We start from the raw sequence: 12,681 nt of genomic DNA on the forward strand, positions 1-12,681 counted from the left end.
TGGGAAACACTGCTCTAATAAAATGTATTAACATTTCTATGGTGAAATGTGTAAATATGCACATTAAGTGGAATAAATAAAGACATCATTTTACTTTGGGTCAGGCCAGGTTTTGCAACCAAATGATTTTGCCCAAACTTACAACATAACTTATTTTCAGAGCTTCTGGGACTTGGGGATTGTGGGTAAGAGATAGCAGTATATTGGTATTTCTATTTTACATATTGGAGACTGATGTTCAGGGAGATGAAGATATTCCTATTGCTGGGAACAGGGCTGTGATACAAACTCAGATTTTTCTGAACCTGGAGCCTCACTCATACTGAGGAGTTACTCTTTTCCCCTCCATCTCTCTTGGTCTTCTTTCCAACTTGAATGTCTCCATCCCCACTATTCCAACTCTGTAACTCTGTCCAATATATTACTCACCTTTCCCTTGTAGGAAGGTTATGAAGTCTTTAGACTATGATCCAGTTCTGCCTCTAATTCTCCTTTTCCCTGCCCCTCTCCCTGACTCTGTCCCTCTCCCTCTTCTTTCCCCTATCCCTCTCTCTCTCCCTGTCCCTGTCCTTTGATTTCAGAGAGAGGAAGGGAGAAAGAAAGAGAGATATCATAGAAACATCAATGATGAGAATCATTGATCGGCTGCCTCCTACACAACTCCTTCTGGGATTGAGCCCATAACCTAGGCATGTGCCCTGACAGAAAATCAAACCTTGACCTCTGGTTCATGGGTTGATGCTCAACCACTGAGCACACTGTGTGGGCTTGAAAAATGTTTTTACTCCAAAAAGAAACCCCATACCCATTACATAGTTACCCCCCCTTCATTCCCTGGCAACTACTAATTTGCTCTCTGACTTTGGATTTGCCTATTCTGGATATTTCACATCAATGAAATCATTCATTTTGTGATGTATTTTGTCTGGCTTTTTTTACTTTGCATTATATTTTCAAGATTCATCTGTGTTGTAGAATGTGTCAGTTCTTTACTCCTTTTTATTGGCCAAATAATATTCCATTGAACAGATACACCATTTTCTTTATCCATTCATCTATTAATGGACATTTCGGTTGTCTTCTGGCTACTGGGAATAGTACTGTGATAAGCACGTAGGTAAGTTTGCACAATTTCTCTTTAAATAAAGTCTTTGCTTCAGCCATGTATCAGTTTTCCCTTTTACTACCTCACTCTAGGCCCCTTTGCTGGGGTGTGGTACAGACTGGAGCTGGTCCCAATGGTTACAAGGAGGCAGTGTGTGTGTGTGAAAGGACTAAAAGGAGATGAGGGGTCAAAAGAGGCAGGAGACAAAAAAAAAAAATGCTAGTTTGTGTTTGTTTTGGCTTTAAATTGTATTTTTTATGCACAGATAAAACATGTTCATTGCGGAAATACACAGAACACAAAGAAGGAATATTTGAAGATTCTCTTTAAATCTATCACCCAGGAAGAGCTTTCTGGTTTTTGCAATTGTATTGTTTATGTTGTATGTGTGTTTTTTAAAAATAGACTTTACTTTTTTGATTTGGATTCACAATTTTGGATTTACAGGAAGACTGAAGAGATAGTACAAACTGTTCCCATATATACCATCTCACCTATTTTCCCTAATTATTAACATCTTACATTAGTATGGTACATTTGTTACAATGAGTGAACCCATATCTATACATAATTAACTAAAGTCTATAGTTTATTTATATTTTTCTAATGTCCTTTTTCTGTTTTAGGATTACATTTAGTCATTCTGTCACCATAGCGTTTTTGTTTGTGACAACTCAGATTTTCCTTGACTTGACAATTTTGAGAGGTTCTAGTCAGATATGTGGTGAAATGTCCCTTTATTGGAACTTACTGTTTTTCTCGGATTTAACTGGGGTTGTAAAATTTGGGAGGAATCCAGCAGTAACACAGAGGTACAGTGTTACTTTTATCACCTCATTTCAAGGGTACATATTATCAACATGACTCATGACGATTGTTGGCCTGGATCACCTGGCTGCACAAGTGTTTCTCTGGTTTCTCTAATAATATATTCCTTTTCTCCCCTTTCCATATTGTGCTCTCCTGAAGCAAGTCATATGCACAGCCCACTCCTATGGAGTGGGGTGTTCCCACAGTGTTGTAAACACTATTATTTTGAATAGTAGGAATTCACTAAAGGAAGCTACACTTACCTGGTGAACCTACCCTTTCCATTCCGAAAAGTATACTATGTATATGGCACACGGAATACTCACTGATGGCAGGTACTGTCTAAAGAGCCTGCATTATTCTGTTCTGACTAGTTGAACTGTATGCCTACCAGTCAGTCCTGTTTGTTCCCAAATCTCAGAATGCCAGTTGTATTTGTCATTGTAATCACATTATTTAATTATTAGTAATAAACTATAAGTAACAAAATCTCCCAACCAACCAGTAAGATAGCATTCATGAAGAAGCCTCTGTTATGCCTGTCTGGTGTGGCTCAGTGGTTGAGTGACCACCCATGAACCAGGAGATTAATGTTTGATTCAAGGTCAGGGCACATGCCCAGGTTGTGGGCTTGATCCTCAGTAAGGGGTGTGCAGGAGGCAGCAGATCAATATTTCTTTCTCATAGATGTTTTTATATCTCTATCCCTCTCCCTTCCTCTCTTTCAAAATCAGTAAAAATATATATTTAAAAAAAATATTGATATATTTAAAATGAAGCCTCTGTTGTAATATTGTTCTATGTCAAACAAATTTTGCCTATATTCAGTTATTTTATCTGGTAGATTAATTTTAGATTATTTTGTCAAGATACATTGCAATTTTAAATTTTGATCCTATGAAAATGAAATTAAATAATTTGGAAAGAGCCAATAAAAATACTCATTTTAAAGTTACTGCTTAATTAGAAGTGATTGCTGAAATTCTCACTTTACTTAAAAAACAGCAACACAACTTAAATTTGTACCTTATGAGTGTGAGAAAGACTATGGAAAATTCCAAATGGCAGACCTATACCTTAAGAAAAGAACTTGCCCCATATCATGTTCAGCGAATAAATATGCACATATATACTTTAAGTTAAAGTAAAATGGCCCTGTCCAGGTATCTCAGTGGTTAGAGGGTTATCCCCATAATATCAAGGTTGTGGGTTTGATCCCCAGTCAGAGCACATACAAAAGTCAACCAATAAATGCATAAGTAAGTGGAACAACAGCCCTGAACTGTGTGATTGGGTATTGTCCCATGAATCAAAATGTCACTATTTTGATTTAATTCAAAGCACGTGCTGGGTTGCTAGCTGTATCCCCAGCAGGGGGTGTACAGGAGGCAGCAGCCAATCAATGCTTCTCTCTCACATTGATGTTCCTCTCTCTCTCTCTCCCTCTTGCTTCCTCTCTCTATTACACAGATTTTAAAAAATAACTGGAACAATAAAACAATTTTGCTCTCACTCTAAAAATCAATAAAATAAAAGAAATTATAAAAAATAAAGTAAAATGTTTGAAGTAGAAATGGATTATTTTTTATTATTTCCAACTTTATTAACTTTTCCTGTTAATATACCAGTTAGCAGGCCTAATTGAAGTTCAGTCATGAGCTTCTATTGTAATATTGTATAATGTCAAAAAATATTGTACAATATAAAAAATATATATTCACTTATTTTTTGCTACATTAAATTTTGAATCAACTTGTCAAGATACATTTAAAAATTCTCTTTGAACTTTTTAAAATTTTCTTTGAAGTTTTATTAGGATTTTAAAAAATACGCATTGATTTGGGAAAATTCACTTTATAATATAGAACATTTCATCATAACACAAATATCACTCACTTTTTATTTAAATACTAGAGGCCTGGTGCACAAAAATTTGTGCACTTGGGGCAGTGAGATGGGGGAGTCCCTCAACTCAGCTTGCACCCTCTCACAATCTGGAACCCCTCGGGTAGGGCCCCTAAGTCTGGCCTGAGATCAGGGCCTATAGGAGCTTTCCTTCCCTGGGCTGCAGGCAGCTGGCCCCACCCCCGCTGCCACTGCTTGCCATCTGTGCAGCACCCCCTCCTCCCCTGCCACCAATAGCCTCCCTCTGTAGGCAACAGGCTGGGGTGCAATGGCTCGGCTGGGGGTAGGACCAGTCCTGTGAGGGGCCATTCTGCCTACCCAATCACCCCTAACCACTGGTCTGCCTACCTGATCACCCCTAACCACTTGCTTGGGGGCTGGGCCAGCACTGACTTCTGGTTGGTCAGCCTCAGGATTTTTATATATTAGAATTTTGTGTTCTTCAGTAGTGTTATAGTTTTACTATATAGACCGTATATATTCCTTTCTTTAATCTTCATTTAATTTTTTTTTTTTTTTTACTAGAGGCCCACTGCACAAATTCATGCACCAGTGGGATCCCTCAGCCTGGTCTGTGGGATTGGGGCAAAACCAGCTCTTCAACATCCTCCAAAGGCTCCAGGATTGTGAGAGGTTGCAGGCCAGGCCAAGGGACCCCACAGGTGCACAATCAGGGTCAGGGAGAGACTGTGGGAGGACTCCAGGGCCTCTCCAGCCCATCTTGCTCAGTCCCGACTGGCTGGACCCCAGTAGCAAGCTAACCTATTGGTCGGAGTGTCTGCCCTCTGGTGGTCAGTGCATGTCATAGCAAGTGGTTGAGCAGCCTTAGCTTATCATTAGCATATTATGCTTTGATTGGTTGAATGGCCAACCGGTTGACAGGTTGGTTGACTGGTTAGTTAGCATATTAGACATTTATTATATAGGATTGTTTAAAGTATTACAAATAGTAGTATATATATGTCTCCTTTTCCCCCCACCTCCCCTCAGCCTCCCCTAATCCCCAGAACATGCCTCACTCTCCCCTACACACCCCCCCCCACCCCCAGTGTCTGTGTCCATTGGTTATGATTATATGCATGCATACAAGTCCTTTGGTTGATCTCTTCCCTCCCCCACTATCCTTCCGCTGTTGTTTAACAGTCTGTTCGATGTCTTTGTCTCTGTACCTATTTTTGTTCATCCAATTTATATTCCACAAATGAGTGAGATCATGTGCTATTTACCTTTCTCTGACTGGCATTTTTCGCTTAGCATAATGCTCTCCAGATCCATCCATGCTGTTGCAAATGGTAAGAATTCCTTTTTTTTTTTTTTTTTTTTTTAACAGCAGTGTCGTATTCCATTGTGTAGATATACCAAAGTTTTCTAATCCACTCATCTGCTGATGGGCACTTAGGCTATTTTCAAATCTTAGCTATTGTAAATTGTGCTGCTATGAACATAGGGGTGTATATATCCTTTCTGATTGGTGTTTCTAGTTTCTTAGGATATATTTCTAGAAGTGGTTTTTTTTTTAAATATATTTTATTGATTTTGTACAGAGAGGAAGGGAGAGAGATAGAAAGCCAGAAACATCGATGAGAGAGAGTCATCGATCAGCTGCCTCTTGCACACCCCCTACTGGGGATATGCCCGCAACCAAGGTACATGCCCTTGACCGGAATCAAACCCGGGTCCCTTCAGTCCCCAAGCCGACGCTCTATCCATTGAGCCAAACCGGTCTCGGCTAGAAGTGGTTTTACTGGGTCAAATGGCAGTTCCATTTTTAATTTTTTGAGGAAACTCCATTCTGTCTTTCACAGTGGCTGCACCAGTCTGCATTCCCACCAGCAGTGCAGGAGGGTTCCTTTTTCTCAGTATCCTCTCCAGCACTTGTCATTTGTTGATTTATTGATGATAGCCATTCTGACAGGTGTGAGATGGTATCTCATTGTTTTGATTTGCATCTCTGGGATGATTAGTGACTTTGAGCATGTTTTCATATGTCTCTTAGCCTTCTCTATTCCTCTTTTAAAAAGTGTCTATTTAGGTCCTTTGCCCATTTTTTTGTTCAGATTGTTTATCTTCCTTTTGTTAAGTTTTATGAGCTCCCTGTATATTTTGGAGATTAAACCCTTATCAGAGATAACATTAGCAAATATGTTCTCCCATGCAGTGGGCTTCCTTGTTCTGTTGATGATTTCTTCTGCTATGCAGAAGCTTCTTATTTCGATGTATTCCCATTTGTTTATTTTATCCTCAGTTTCCATTGCCCTAGGAGTTGTATTAGTAAATATTGCTACTACAAATGCCTGCTATTTTGGTGCCTATAGCTTTGTCTAAGATTTTTATGATTTTCCGTCTTACAGTTAAGTCCTTTATCCATTTTGAGTTTATTTTTGTGTATGGTGTAAGTTGGTGGTCTAGTTTCATTTTTTTGCATGTGTCTGTCCAATTTACCCAACACCATTTATTGAAGAGACTGCTTTGACTCCATTGTATGCTCTTGCCTCTTTTGTCAAATATTAATTGAGCATAATGGCTTGTGTCGATTTTTGGGTTTTCTGTTCTGTTCCACTGGTCTATATGTCTGTTCTTATGCCAGTCACAGGCAGGCTTGAGAACCATGGCTTTGTAATATATCGATAGCTTGATATCTGGAATTATGATCCCTCCAACTTTGTTCTTCTTTCCCAGGATTGCCGTGGCTATTCGGGGTCTTTTTTTTTATTCCATATGAATTTTTGGAGAGCTTGATCCAAGTCTGTGAAATATGCCCTCGGTATTTTAATGGGGATTGCATTAAATCTATAGATTGCTTTGGGTAATATGGACACTTTAATGATGTTGATTCTACCAATCCATGCATCAAACTGTGGCTCCTTCTGCTGAGTCTGGGTACATTTGGACAGGACCAAGATGCACACCAAGGTCTGCTTTTCCTAGCCCCAGGTCCAGAAGCAGACCAGGCAAAGATTCAAAGCACCTAGAGATCTTACTCAGCCTGCAGGCTGACTGTTATTCCCAGTCTCTTAATGAGCCTCTGGCTGTAGCCCACAGCAATATGGAAACTCCACAGGATAGGATGAGAGGTTTTCCAACAGGATGGAATAATTGCTTCCCCTGCAGGCAAAAGTTGCCTGATGGTCAAGGTCTGTCTGAGAAAAGATGCTTTCTACAGTATAGGGGGAATGAATCAACACAGGAATCCAGGCAACTGCTCTCCGAGCTCTATTCCCAGATCCTGGATCCTCCTTACACAGCCCTAGTCTACTCTGCCCTCCCTCTGCTAGAGCCAAAGGTGAATGGCTGCATGTGAAATTTTGTGTGTTGGTCCTTTAAGAGGTTGCCTGCATTTTTAGCCATCTCTTTCTGGTAGACAGAAACCCTGCTGCTTTTCACAGCCAGAAGTTATGTGGGCACCTTTCTCAGCTCTGGTGCTCAGCTTGAGGTTTAGACCCCAGTGTTTTCAATGGGAACCCTGCACAGCTGAGATATCCCCCTGGAACTTCAGCTGTTGCCTGTGGGAGCATGACCAGGCCTGTTGTGCCTACTAACTTCCTACCAGTCTCCACCTTAGGCCCTTGGTTATTAGGTTTCTCTCCAGCTAGTCTTCAGTTGATTATTCAGGATGGTTTTTCTATATTTTCATTGTAATTCCAGTTTGGCCCTGGGAGAGTGTCAGTGTAGCTTTCACTTAATCTGCCACCATCTTAGAATTTCTTCACTTTTTCAATTACAGTTGACATATAATATTATGTTAGTTTCAGCTGGCTAGCGTAGTGGTTAGACATTTATAAAATTTATGAAGTGATCCCCCTGATAAGTCTAGTATCCACCTGACACCATACATAGTTATGACAATATTACTGATTATATTCCCTTTGCTGTACTTTTATAACTGGCAATTTGTACTCAATCCCTTCACCTCTTTTTTAAAAATATATATATTTTATTGATTTTTTACAGAGAGGAAAGGAGAGGGAGAGAGAGCTAGAAACATAGTTGAGAGAGAAACATTGACCAGCTGCCTACTGCACACCCTCTACCAGGGATATGCCCACAACCAAAGTACATGCCCTTGACCGGAATTGAACCTGGGACCTTTCAGTCCGCAGGCCGATGCTTCGGCTTCCTTCACCTCTTTCACCCAGTACTGCAATGCTCCTCCCATCTGGCAACCATCAGTTTGTTCTCTGTATCAGTTTGTTTCAATTTTTTTATTTTATTTTTTTAAGATTCTACATATAAGTGAAATTATATAGTATTTGCCTTTCTCTGTCTGACTTATTTTACTTAGCATAGTATCTCTATATCAATCGATGTTGTTGCAAATGGTAGCATTTCATTCTTTTGTAAAATCTTTATTGTTGAGATTATTACAGATGTTTCTCATTTCCCCCCCATTATCCCTTCCACATGATTCCCGCCCCACCCCAGGCCTTTGCCACCCTATTGTATGTGTTCATATACATATGAGATCTTTGTTTAATTTCTTCCCACCTCCCACCCCTTTCCCTCTGAGAATTATCAGTCTGTTCTATTTCCATGCTTCTGATTATATTTTATTCGGGAGTTTATTCTGTTCATTAGATTTCTTATTCACTTATTTTGATTTTTAGATTCAATTGTTGATAGGCATGTATTTGTTGCCATTTTCTTGTACATATTTATTATCTTTCTTTTTCTTCTTCTTCCTCTTCTTAAAGAATACCCTTCAAAATTTTATATAATCCTGGTTTGAGGGTGATGAACACCTTTAACTTTTTCTTGCCTGTGAAGCTCTTTATCTGACCTTCAATTCTAAATTGCTAGGTAGAGTAATCTTGATTGTAGGTCTTTGCTATACATCATTTTGAATATTTCTTCCCAATTCTTTCTGGCCTGCATAGTTTCTGTTGAGAAATCAGTTGACAGTGGTATGGGCATTTCCTTCTATGTAACTAATTGCTTTTCCATTGCTGCTTTTAAGATTCCATTTTTGGCCAAAACCAGTTTGGCTCAGTGGATAGAGTGTCAGCCTGTGGACTGAAAGGTCCCAGGTTCGATTCTGGTTAAGGGCATGCACCTTGGTTGCGGGCACATCCCCCATAGGGGGTGTGCAAGAGGCAGCTGATCAATGATTCTCTCTCATTGGTGTTTCTAACTCTCTATCCCTCTCTCTTCCTCTCAATAAAATGTATTTTAAAAAAAGATTCTGTTTTTGTCTTTGGCCCTAGGAATTTTATTTATGATGTGTTTTGTTGTGGTACTCTTGGGTTTCTCTTGTGTTGGACTCTCTTTGCTTCTTGGACTTATAAGTCTATTTCTTTCACCAAGTAGAAGTTTTCTGTCATTATTTCTTCAAATAGGTTCTCAATATCTTGCTCTCTTTCTTTTGGCAACCCCATAATGTGAATGTTAGTATGCTTGAAATTGTTTCAGAGACTCCTTACATTGTCTTTATATTTTTGGATTCTTTTTTCTATTTGCTCTTCTGGTTGGATGATTTTTGCTTCCTCATATTTCAAATTGTTAATTTGATTCTCAGAATCTCCTACTCTACTTTTGAATCTCTGTATATTATTTTTTATTTCAGTCAGTGTATGCTTAATTTCTGACTGGTCCTTTTCCATTTGTTGTTGTTGTTGAGGTTTTTAGAATATTTTTAGAGTATTCTTATTAACTGTGGTTTTGAACTCTATATCTAGTAGTTTGCTTTCTTTCATTTCTGACATGTTTCTTTATCTCTGCATTTTGGCTGCTTCCTTGTGTTTATTTCTAGGTATTGGGTAGAGATGTTATGACTCCTTGAGTTGGTAGAGTGGCCTTCTGTAGTAGGTGTTCTATAGGGCCCAGTGGATCAGCTCTCCCCCCCCCCCCCCCCAGTTACGTGGGCTGGGAGCTCTAGGTGCACCCCTTTGTGGGCTGTGAACACAGTCTTTTTTGTAGTTGAGTGTGTGGAAGCACAGGACTTTGTTGGAATGTCTGTAAGAAGGATTCTCCAAAAGGTCAGGGACATCTGAGGAGACCTTCCCAAAGACTGCAGCCCCTACATTGACTTTTCCAAACAAGTCCAATCCCCTAGGGTGTTTTGCTAGAATCTCTATGTTTAGTCTTTAAAGACCTGACCTTGTAAAAGCATATACTTTCTCAAGGATGCTCACCCTGCTGATTGTATCTAGAAGTTAATTTTAGTTCAATCTGTTACGACAATAAAAACCAAAGGAGCCAGGTGAGTGGCGATAGCCAACTAGTCCCTTAGCTACTTTTTCACAGAAACATGTGTCAGAGCAATCTGTTCATCCATTGCCAGTCAACCCCAGCAAAGTGGTGCCCTGTGTGAGGAGGAACCAGGAATGCAACATAATGAAATCTGACAGAACCCTTAAAAACTAAGAATAAGACAATAAAAATAACTGCGCAGTAAGACATTGGAGCTCACTTGGGATTTCCAAGCTCAAGGGAATTGTTTCTCAGCTAAGGAATTCACTATCTCTGTTATGCTTCTTAAGAATGTGAGTATGTTTTCCATTAGAAAAATAAGACTATTTCTAAAGTAAGGAAAAAAAAGTTTTTTTCTGTATTTGCCTAGGAAGCAAAAGTTCTATATATATTATTAACACAATTACATTATGTTAATCAGGAACTTGATTACTTTAAATGAATAGATTACCTAATACTATTTAATAATCTATAATAATAAAAGCATAATATGCTAATTAGGTTGTAAAGATGAATAACCTTCTGGATGTCATTCTGGAGGTTCTTCCAGATGAAGTGGTGGCAGTGGGGGCAGAAGCAGATGGTGTTAGGGGTGATCAGGATGGCTGGACAGCAGTTAGGGACCATCAAGCAGGCAGACAGAGTGGTTAGGGGTGATCAGGCAGGCAGCCAAGTGGTTAGGGGAAATCAGGAAGGCAGATGAGAGTTAGGGGCGACCAGGCAGGCAGCCTAGTGGTTTGGGGCGATACAGGCATTTACCTGTGCTGCCATCTTCAAATTCTTTAATATTTCATTCTTCTTTATGGCTAAAATTTCATTGTATATACATATCGATCTCCTTTATTCAGTCATCTATTGATAGATATTTAGGTTACTTCCATGGCTTATGTAGACCTTATATATTCCTTAGTAAATATTTGCTTAAGTATTTTAAGACTTTTGTTGCTATAATAAATGTTATTTTGTTTCAAATTTATTATTGCTAATTTATAGGGAAGTTATATATTACTGATCTTTTATCTAACATTATCTGACATTTCCTGATTCTAACAATTTAAATAATATATCACCTTGGATTTTCAAAATAGGTGATCATTAATCTGCACATAATGACAGTTTTGTTTTCTTTTAAAATATTTCTGTCTCATTATTTTTTGTGTACTGGACATTTATATGCTTTCTTTGAAGAATGCCTATTCAAGTTCTTTGCCCATTTTACTTGTTTTATTTCCTCTGAGTTGTAAGAGTATTTATTTATTTATACCTTATCATATATATGATTTGCAAACATTTTTCCCATTTCACAGATTGCATTTTAAGTCTGATTATTTCTTTTGCTGTGCAAAAGTTTTCTAGTTTGACATAATCAAATAGTCTATTTTTGCTTTTGTGCCTGTGTTTTTTATATCATATTTACTGTCTTTTGTAGTTTCAATTGAGTATTCTGTATTATTCCACTTTTTATTTTGTAGTATATCAATAACACTTCTTTTTTTAAAACTTCGTTAGTAGTTGCCTTAGAATTTGCAATATATATTTACAATTTATCCAAGTCCACATTAAATAAAGCTACAGTACTTCACATGTAATCCTAAATCCTCCCTCTCATTCCTTGTATCATTGTTGTCATTTATTTTACTTAGATATAAGCATGTGTGAGTATATATAAATGCATACAAAATCTAATAGATTGTTGCTATTATTATTATTTTAGTCTTTACTGAGGATATTTTTCCATTGATTTTCAGAGGGAGTGACAGGAAGTAAGGGGAGAAAGAGAGGAGAGAGAAACATCTATGTAAGAGAGACACATTGATTGGTTGCCTCCTGCAGGTGCCCCAACAAGATAGGGATTAATCTTACAATCCAGGTATGTGCCCTTAACTGGGAATCAAACTTGTGACCCTGTGATGTGGATGGGGGTGACACTTCAATTACTGAACCATGCCAGCCAGGGCTATTATTAGTATTTTTAATCCTCAGCAGAGAATAGATTTATTGATTTTTGAGGGAGAAAGATATATATATGAGTTGCCTCTCATATGCATCCGGAACCAGCAAACTAGGTATGTACCCTGACCTGGAATGAAACCCTCAACTTTTTGGTGTTCAGGATGATGCTCCAACCATCTGAGCCACCTGGCAAGGGCTATTATTTTAAACTAACTGTTATCTTTTAGATGAATTGAGAATTTAAAAAAAAATTTTTTTTATTTTACTTTTGCTTCTCTAAAGCTATTTTTTATTTATTTATGTAGGTCCAAGTGTCTGATCTACATAATTTTTCTTTTTCTCTGAAGAACTTCTTTTAACATTTCTTCCAAGGCAAATCTACTCAAAATTAATTCCCTTAATGCTTTTCTGAGAAAGTTTATTATTATTATTATTTTTATCCTTCACTTTTGAAAGATAATCTCATAGGATACAGAATTCTAGATTGATGGGACTTTTTTTCCTGAACACTTGAAATATCTAATCGCTTCTTATTCACATGGTTTCTGAGAAGTTGGATATAATTATTTGTTTCTTTATAAAGAAGATCCCCCTCCCACTAGCTTCTTTTAAGAGTTTGTTCTTTATATTTGATTTCCTATAGTTTAAATATGCTATGTCTAGATGTAGTTTCTGTGGCATTCAGCCTGGTTGCTATTCTATGAGTTTCCTGAATCTGTGAT

The sequence above is a fragment of the Pipistrellus kuhlii genome, unplaced genomic scaffold (assembly GCF_014108245.1).
Source record: "Pipistrellus kuhlii isolate mPipKuh1 unplaced genomic scaffold, mPipKuh1.p scaffold_m20_p_3, whole genome shotgun sequence".
NCBI classification, from domain to species: domain Eukaryota; kingdom Metazoa; phylum Chordata; class Mammalia; order Chiroptera; family Vespertilionidae; genus Pipistrellus; species Pipistrellus kuhlii.